The sequence below is a fragment of the Cynocephalus volans genome, chromosome 9, assembly GCF_027409185.1.
Source record: "Cynocephalus volans isolate mCynVol1 chromosome 9, mCynVol1.pri, whole genome shotgun sequence".
NCBI classification, from domain to species: domain Eukaryota; kingdom Metazoa; phylum Chordata; class Mammalia; order Dermoptera; family Cynocephalidae; genus Cynocephalus; species Cynocephalus volans.
The window spans coordinates 86,248,753-86,257,480 of NC_084468.1; positions in this window are offsets into that span (position 1 = coordinate 86,248,753).

Here is an 8,728-nt window from a genome sequence, read left to right on the forward strand (position 1 = left end):
TTCTATTATCTAATATTTTCTTGAGGGTTTTTGCTTCTATGTTCATCAGAGATATTAGCCTGTGGTATTCATTTTTTTTTGTCGTATCTTCATCTGATTTTGGTATCAGGGTGATGCTGGCCTCTGTTTCAATTTTCTGGAATAGTTTGAAGAGTATTGGTATTAATTCTTCTTTAAAGCTTTGGCAGAATTCAGAAATAAAGAGAAGGCTATTGACTTCTTTGCTTTGGTTTTGTATCCCTCCACTGTACTGAATTAATTTATTAGTTCTAGCAATTTTTTGGTGGTGTCTTTAGGGTTTTCTATGTATAGGATCATTATATCTGCAAATAGAGGTAGTTCGACTTCCTCTTTTCTGATTTGAATGCCCTTTATTGCTTTCTCTTGCCTTTTTGCACAAGATAGAACTTCCAGTACTATGTTGACTAAAAGTTCAGAAAGTGGGCATCTTTGTCTTGTCTAGCGCTTAGAGGAAAAGCCTTCAATTTTTGTCCATTCAGTATGATATTAGTTGTGGGTTTGTCATATATGGCCTTTATTGTATTGAGATGCATTCCTTCTGTTCCTAAGTTTTTGAGTGTATTTTGTTGTGAATGAGTGTTGAGTTGTATAAAATACTTTTTCTGTGTCTTCTGAAATGGTCATAAAGTTGTTTCCCTTCATTTTGTTAATGTATCATGTTAACAGATTTGTGTATGTTGAACCATCCTTGCATCCCTGAGATGAATTGTACTTGATCACGATGTCTGATCTTTCTAATGTATTGCTGGACTCCGATTGCTAGTATCTTGTTGATGATCTTGTCATCTGTGTTCATTAGGGATATTGATCTGTAGTTTTCTTTTTTTGTTGTGTCTTTTTCTGGTTTTGATATGGAGGTAATGCTGGCCTTGTAGGATGAGTTTGGAAGTTTTCTTTCCTTTTCAACTTTTTGGAAGAGTTTGAAAAGAATTAGTATTAGTTTTTCTTTGAATGTTTGGTAGTATTAGGCAGTGAAGACATCTGGTCCTGTGTTTTCTTTGTTGTAAGACTTTTTATTACTGCCTTAATCTCATTGCTCATTATTGGTCTGTTTAGGTTTTCTAGTTCTTCATGTTTCAACCTTGCTAAGTTGTATGTGTCCAGGAATTTATCCATTTCTTCTAGGTTTCCTAGTTTGTTTGTATACAGTTGTTTGTAGTAGTTTCTTATGATCCTTTGTGTTTCTGTGGTGTCAGTTGTAATGTTCTCTTTTTTATTTCTGATTTTATTTATTTGAGTCTTATCTCTTTTCTTCATTAGTCTAGCTAGAGGTTTATCAATTTTGTTTATGTTAAAAAAACTTAACTCTTTGTTTCTTTGATCTTTTGTATTGTTTTTTAAATCTTTAATTCATTTATTTCTGCTCTGATCTTTGTTATTTCTCTCTTTCTACTGATTTCAGGTTTGATTTGTTCTTGTTTTTCCAACTCCTTGAATCGTAATGTTAGGTTGTTTATTTGGAGTCTTCCTTCTTTTTTGATATAGATATTTATTGCTATATTCTTCCCTATGAGAACTGTTTTTGCTGTGCCCCATAGTTTCTGGTATGCTGTGTTTTCATTTTCATTTGTCTCCAGGAATTTTTAAAGTTCGGTCTTGATTTCTTATCTGACCTGTTTGTTATTTTGAAGCATATTAATGTCCATGTATTTTTATAGCTTCTAGTGTCCCTTTTGTTGTTGATTTCTAGTTTTAGTCCATTTTGGTTAGATAAAGTAGTTGATACGATTTCAAATTTTTAAAATTTGTTGAGACTTGTTTTGTGTCCTAACTCATGGTCTATTCTAGAGAACGTTCCATGTGTTGCTGAGAAGAATGTGTATTCTGCCACTGTTGGATGAAATGTTCTATAAATGCCGTTAGGTCAAGTTTGCCTACAGTAGAGATTAATTCTGATATTTCCTGGTTAATTTTCTGTCTGGATGATCTGTTCTTTGTTGAAAGTGGGGTATTAAAGTCCCCAACTGTTATTGTGTTAGAGTCAATTTCTCTTGTTTGGTCCAATAGTAATTGCTTTGTATACCAGGGTGCTCTGAGGTTGGGTGTGCACATTTTTAGAATTGTTATATCCTCTTGCTGAATTGATCCCTTTATCATTACATAATGACATTCCTTATCTTTTTTTACTTTCCTTGACTTGAAGTCTACTTTATCTGTTATAGGTGTAGCTACTCCTGCTGTTTTTTTGTTTCTGTTTGCATCAAATATCTTTTTCCAGACCTTCACTTTCAGCAGGTGTTTTTCTTTATTGGTTAAGTAAGTTTCTTGCAGGCAGCATGTTGTTGGTTCTTGTTTAATAATCCATTGTTCTACTCTGTGCTTTTAGTTTTTAGTTTTTTTTATTTTTTAGTTTATCAGTATACAATGTAGTTGATTTTCATGTCCCTCTACCAATTCTTCCTTTCCCCTCCCTCCCCCCATTTCCCCATCAACATCATATCTGTTCACTTATCGTGACTAGTTCAAGGTGTTGTTGTGATTATTGTGTCTTCCCCCCATTTATTTGTTTGTATACTTATTTATTTTTATTAGCTCTCTCATATAAGTGAGAACATGCAGTATTTCTCTTTCTGTGCCTAGCTTATTTCACTTAATATAATTTTCTCTAAGTCCATCCACGTTCTGTGAATGTTAGTATTTCTTTTTTTTTTAATAGCAGAATAGTATTCCATTGTGTAGATATACCACATTTTCCTTATCCACTCATTTCATGATGGGCTCATTTCATTTAGGCTTGTCCCACTCTTGGCTATTGCAGATAGAGCTGCGATGAACATGGGAGTACAGGTATCACTTTGACATGATGATTTCCATTTCTTTGGGCATATACCCAGCAGTGGGAGAGCTGGGTCATATGGTAGATCTATCTCTAGTTGTTTGAGGAACTGCCATACCATTTTCCATAAAGGCCGCACCATTTTGCTGTTCTATTAACAGTGTAGGAGGGTTCCCTTTTCTCCACAACCTTGCCAGCATTTATTATTCTCAGTCTTTTGGATATTAGCCAGCCTACCTGGAGTGAGATGATATGTCAAAGTGGTTTTGATTTGCATTTCCTGGATGCTGAGTGATGTTAAGCATTTTTGCATGTGTCTGTTGGCCATTCATATATATTCATCTGAGAAATGCCTATTCATCTCCTTTGCCCATTTTTTAATTGAGTTACTTATCATTTTGCTGTTAAGCTCTTTGAGGTCCTTGTGTATTCTGAATATTAATCCTTTGTCAGATGTATATTTTGCAAATATTTTCTTCCGCTCTGTTGATTATCTTTTCACTCTGTTAATTGTTTCTTTTGCTGTGTAGAAACTTTTTAGTTTGAAATAATCCCATTTACCTATTTTTCCTTTGGTTGCCTGTGCTTTTGTGGTCATATTCATAAAGTCTATGCCCAATCCTATTTCCCGAAGTGTTTTCCCTATGTTTTCTTTTAGGAGTTTTATTGTTTCAGGACATATATTTAATTTTTAATCCTTTTTGAGTTGATTTTGGTATATGGAGAGGGGTATGGAACTAGTTTCACTCTTCTACATATAGATGTCCAATTTTCCCAGCACCATTTACTGAAGAAGCAGTCTCTTCCCCAGTGTGTGTTCTTGGTGCCTTTGCTGAAGATCAGTTGGTTGTAGATGTATGGGTTGATTTCTGGGTTCTCTACTCTGTTCCATTGGTCTGTGTGCCTGTTTTTATGCTAGTACCATGCTGTTTTGGTTACTGTAGCTCTTTAGTTTAGTTTAAAGTCAGGTAGTATTATCCCTCTGGCTTTATTTTTTTTGGTTAGGATTCCTTTGACTATTCATGGTCTTTTGTTATTCCATGTGAATGTTTGTACTATTTTTTCCATTTCTGAGAAGAATGTCATTGGAATTTTGATGGGGACTGCATTGATCTGTAGATCACTTTGGGTAGTATGGACATTTTCACAATATTAATTCTTCCAATCCAAGTGCATGGGATATCTTTCCATCTTCTTGTGTCCTCTTTAGTTTCTCCCAACAGTGATTTGTAATTCTCATCATAGAGATTTTTCACATCCTTGGTTAACTTTAGTCCTAGGTATTTTATTTTTCTTGGTGACTATTGCAAATGGTATAGCTTTCTTGATTTCTTTTTCTGCTAGTTCACTGTGACAGTATAAAAATGCTACTGATTTTTCTGTGTTGATTTTGTATCCTGCAACTTTGCTGAAATCATTTATCAGCTCTAAGAGTTTCTTTGTAGAGTCTTTAGGCTTTTCTTTGGATCTTACCATCTGCAAACAGGGACAATTTGATTTCATATTTTCCACTATGGATTCCCTTTATTTCCTTCTCTTGCCTGATTGCTCTGGCTAGTACTTCCTACACTATGTTGACTAAGAGTGGTGAGAGTGGGCATCCTTGTCTTATTCCTGTTCTTAAGGGAAAAGCCTTCAACTTCTCCTCATTCAGGATGATATTGGCAGTGGGTTTGTTATACATGGTTTTAATTGTGTTGAGATACTTTTCTACTATACCTAATTTATGGAGTCTTTATCATGGCTGGATGTGAATTTTGTCAATGCTTTTCCAGCATCTATAGTGATGATCATATAGTTTTTGTCTTTGATTTTGTTGATGTGGTATATCACATCATTTATTGACTTGAATATGTTGAACCATCCTTGCATCCATGAATCCCACTTGATTATGTTGTATAATTTTTTTGATGTGTTGCTGTATTCTGATTGCTAATATTTTGTCAAGGATTTTTGCATCTATGTTTATCAAGAAAATTGGCCTATAGTTTTCTTTTTTTTGTTGTTGTATCTTTGTCTGGTTTTGGTATCAGGGTGATGCTGGCCTCAAAGAATGAGTTTGGCAGAATGGCCTCCATTTCTATTTTTTGGAATAGTTTGTAGAGAATTGGTATTAATTCTTCTTTAAAGGTTTGGTAGAATTCTGTAGTGAAGCCATCTGGTCCTGGTCTTTTCTTTGCTGTGAGACTGCTGATTACAGCTTCGGTATCTTTGATTGCTATTGATCTGTTCAGGTTTTCTGTGTCTTCATGGTTCAGTCTTGGTAGTTTGTGACTGTCCAGTAATTTATCTGTTTCCTACAGATTTTCAAATTTATTGGCATATAGTTGTCTGTAATAGTCTCTAATAATTCTTTGTATTTCTGTGGTAGTGGTTGTAATGTCTCCTCTTTCATCTTTAATTTTTGTTATTTGGGTCTTCTCTCTTCCATTTTTTAGGTAGCCTAGCTAATGGTTTGTCTATTTTGTTTATCTCCTCAAAAAACAAGTTTTAGTTTCCTTCATCTTTTGTATTGTGTTTTGGGTCTCTATTTCATTTTGTTCAGCTCTGATCTTAATTATTTCTTTCCATCTACTAACTTTTGATTTGGGTTGTTATTGTTTTTCTAGTTCTTTAAGGTGAAGTGTTAGGTTGTTTACTTGTCATCTTTCTATTCTTCTGAAGTAAGCAGTTATTGCAATAAACTTCCCTCTTAGTATTGCTTTTGTAGTATTTCATAGATTTTGGTATGATGTGTGTTTTAGTCTGTTTTGTGTGGCTATAACAGAATACCTAAGACTGGGTAATTTATAAAGAAAAGAGGATTATTTGGCTTATGATTCTGGAACAGCTGCATCTGGCATGGGCCTCAGACTGCTTCTACTCATGGCGGAAAGTGGCAGGCAGCCAGCGGTTACAAGCAGATCACGTGGCGAGAGGAAGCAAGAGAGAGGAAGCAAGAGAGAGAGAGAAGGTGCCAGGGTCTTTTTAAGCAACGAGCTCTCGTGGGAACTAATAGAGCGAGAACTCACTCATTAATCCCCCCTCCCCCAGGGAGAGCATTAATCCATTCATGAGGGATCCACCCTCATGACTCAATCAGTTTCCAACACTGCCACATTGGAGATCAAATTTCCACATGAGTTTTGGAGGGGACAACACATCCAAACTCCATCAATGTGTCATTATTTTCAATAGTTTCAAAAGTGTCTTGATTTCCTGTTTAATTTCTTCTTGGATCCATATGTTGTTCAGTAGAATGTTGTTTAATTTCCATTTATTTACATAGTCTCCAGAGTTTAGTTTGTTATTGATTTCTAGTTTTAATCCATTGTGGTTTGTAAAAATACATGAAATAATTCCAATTTTTTTGAATTTGTTGAGACTTCATTTGTGAGTCTACCATGAGGTCTATCCTAGAGAATGTTCCATGTGTTGATGGTGGAATGTATATTCCAAGGTTGTTGGATGAAATGTTCTGTAGATGTCTGCTAAGTCCAATTGGTCTAAAGTGTTGTTTAGATCTTGTGTTTGTTGATTTTTTGCCTAGACAATCTGTTCAATGTTGAGAGTGTGGTGTTTAGGTACCCTAGTATCATGGTGTTATTATCTATCTCTTTCTTTAGGTCTAATAGGGTTTGCTTTCTATATCTGGCTGCTCAGATGTTGGGTATATATATACTTATGATTGTTATGTCTTCTTGTTGGATAGATCCCTTTATCATTATATGGTGGCCTTCTTTATCTCTTTCTATGGTGTTTGGTTTAAAGTATATTTTATCCAAATTAAGATTAGCTGCTCCAGCGGTTTTTTGTTTCCATTTGCATGGTATATATTTTTCCATCCTTTCACTCTTCATATGGATGTCTTTACAGGTGAATATTGTTGGGTCCATCTTTTTGATCCAGTCAGTCAGTCTGTGTCTTTTGAATGGGGAACTTAATCCTTTTACATTAAGAGTTATTATTGAAAGGTGTTGATTTATTTCTGGCATTTTATTGATTTTTGTTTGGATGTCTTAAATATCCTTTGTTTTCTGATTTACCATTTGTCATCTGTGTTGATTTCTTGTGTGATAGATAAACTTCTTTACTCTATATAGTTTGCATTTTTGTTTTACTGGTGGGTTTTGTTCTTTCTGGAATATTCATGGTATTGATGGTTGTTTAACAGGTACCAGACACAGTACTCCCTTGAGAATTTCTTGTAAGGCTGGTTGTGTGTTGGTGAACACCACCAATTTTTGTTTGTCTGAGAAATAAACTGTTTGTCCCTCATTTCAGAAGAATAGTTTTGCTGGGTAAAGTACTCTTGGCTGGCAATTTTTGTCTTTTAGTATTTTGAATGTATCATCTCATTCTCTTCTGGCTTTTAGGGTTTCTGATGAAAAGTCTACTGTTAGTCTGATAGGGGCTCCCTTATAGGTGATTTGATGCTTCTCTCTTGCAGCTTTTAAGATTCTCTTTATCTTCGAGCTTTGCCAATTTGACTATAACATGTCTTGGAGAGGACCTTTTTGGGTTGAATTTGTTTGGGGATATTGGAGCCTCTGAAGATCTGTATGTCTCCCTATACCTGGGAAGTTTTCCATTATTATTTCTTTTCCTTTTTCCTTACCTTCTGGAACACCCATGATTTGGATATTTGAGTGCTTAAAGTTGTCTGCTGTATCTCTTAGATTTTCTTCTTTAAAAAAATTTTTTTTTTCTTTTTTTTGTCCACCTCAGTTATTTCAAATAGTCCATCTTTAAGGTCATAAATTCTCTCTTCTGCTTGTTCTAGCCTGCTGTTTATGCTCTCTGTTGTGTTTTTTATTTCATTGAATAAATTCTTCATCTCCACAACCTCTGCTACATTATATTTCAGTGTATTAATTTCTTTGTACACTTCCTCCTTCAGGTCCTGTACACTTTTTCTCAGTTCATTGTGTTGTCTAATTAAGTCTTCTTGTATCTCATTGAGTTTTTTTAGAATTGTTGCTTGAAATTCCTTTTCAGTCATTTCAAAGACTTCCTGTTTTGTAGAATCTTGTATTTGAGAATTATATTCTTTTGGTGGTACCGTATTTTCTTGTTTTTCATATTTCTGGTATCTCTACATTGGTGTTTAGTCATCTGGTAGAGAAGTTACTTTTTCTAGTACTCCGAAGTGGGGTTAGCAAAGAAGGAGTTCCCCTTGCAGGTGTGTTTTATAATGATGGTTGAATGGGGTGTTTTAGTATTGGTTCCAGGTAGATGCCATAGCGTAGTCTCTGTTTAAGTATTTTGGCAAAATTCTGTGTTGGAGTTGCCTGAGAGTGCCTCTGTGACCCAGTCCCTGGGACACTTATTATTTCCTTGCTAAGGTTAGTGACATTACATTGGTTCATCAGGACATGGGCAAGCTCTCAAATTTTGGGGTATAGCATCTTGGGGTCTTGCCACTCTTAGGTTATAGTGAGTGTTCTTGGGCAGGACCGTTGGCCCCCTGGTTAGCTCACCCTGATCCTGATGGGTGCACTGGGATATACTAGTCCTCCTCGATTTGAATGGGTGAATCTGGATGGGTTTTCTCTTTTTTGTTTTCTCTTTCCCTGGGTTCTGCTGGTGATACTCCTTTTGTCTATGCTAATGGGTGGTCACCAGGTAACCTATGAGGTAGCAGTGGCTGCTGTTGTGGCAGCAGTTGCTGTGACAGTGGCTGTCACAGCCCACTCATTCTGCATTGGTGTTTGCAGCAGTGGCAGGAAGTATTGCTGACACATGGCTGCCTGTCACTGCTCTGGCAGGGCCTCTGCAGCAGTTGGGTGGGCCTATCGGGGGTGGGCCTCGCTTGACTGGGTCCCATGGGGCTGCTGGTCACTGCTCTGGTGGGGGCCTCAGTATTTTATAGTTTTCAATGTACAGGTGTTTTACCTCCTTGGTGAAATTTATTTCTAAGTGTTTTTCTGTAGCTATTATAAATGGGATTTT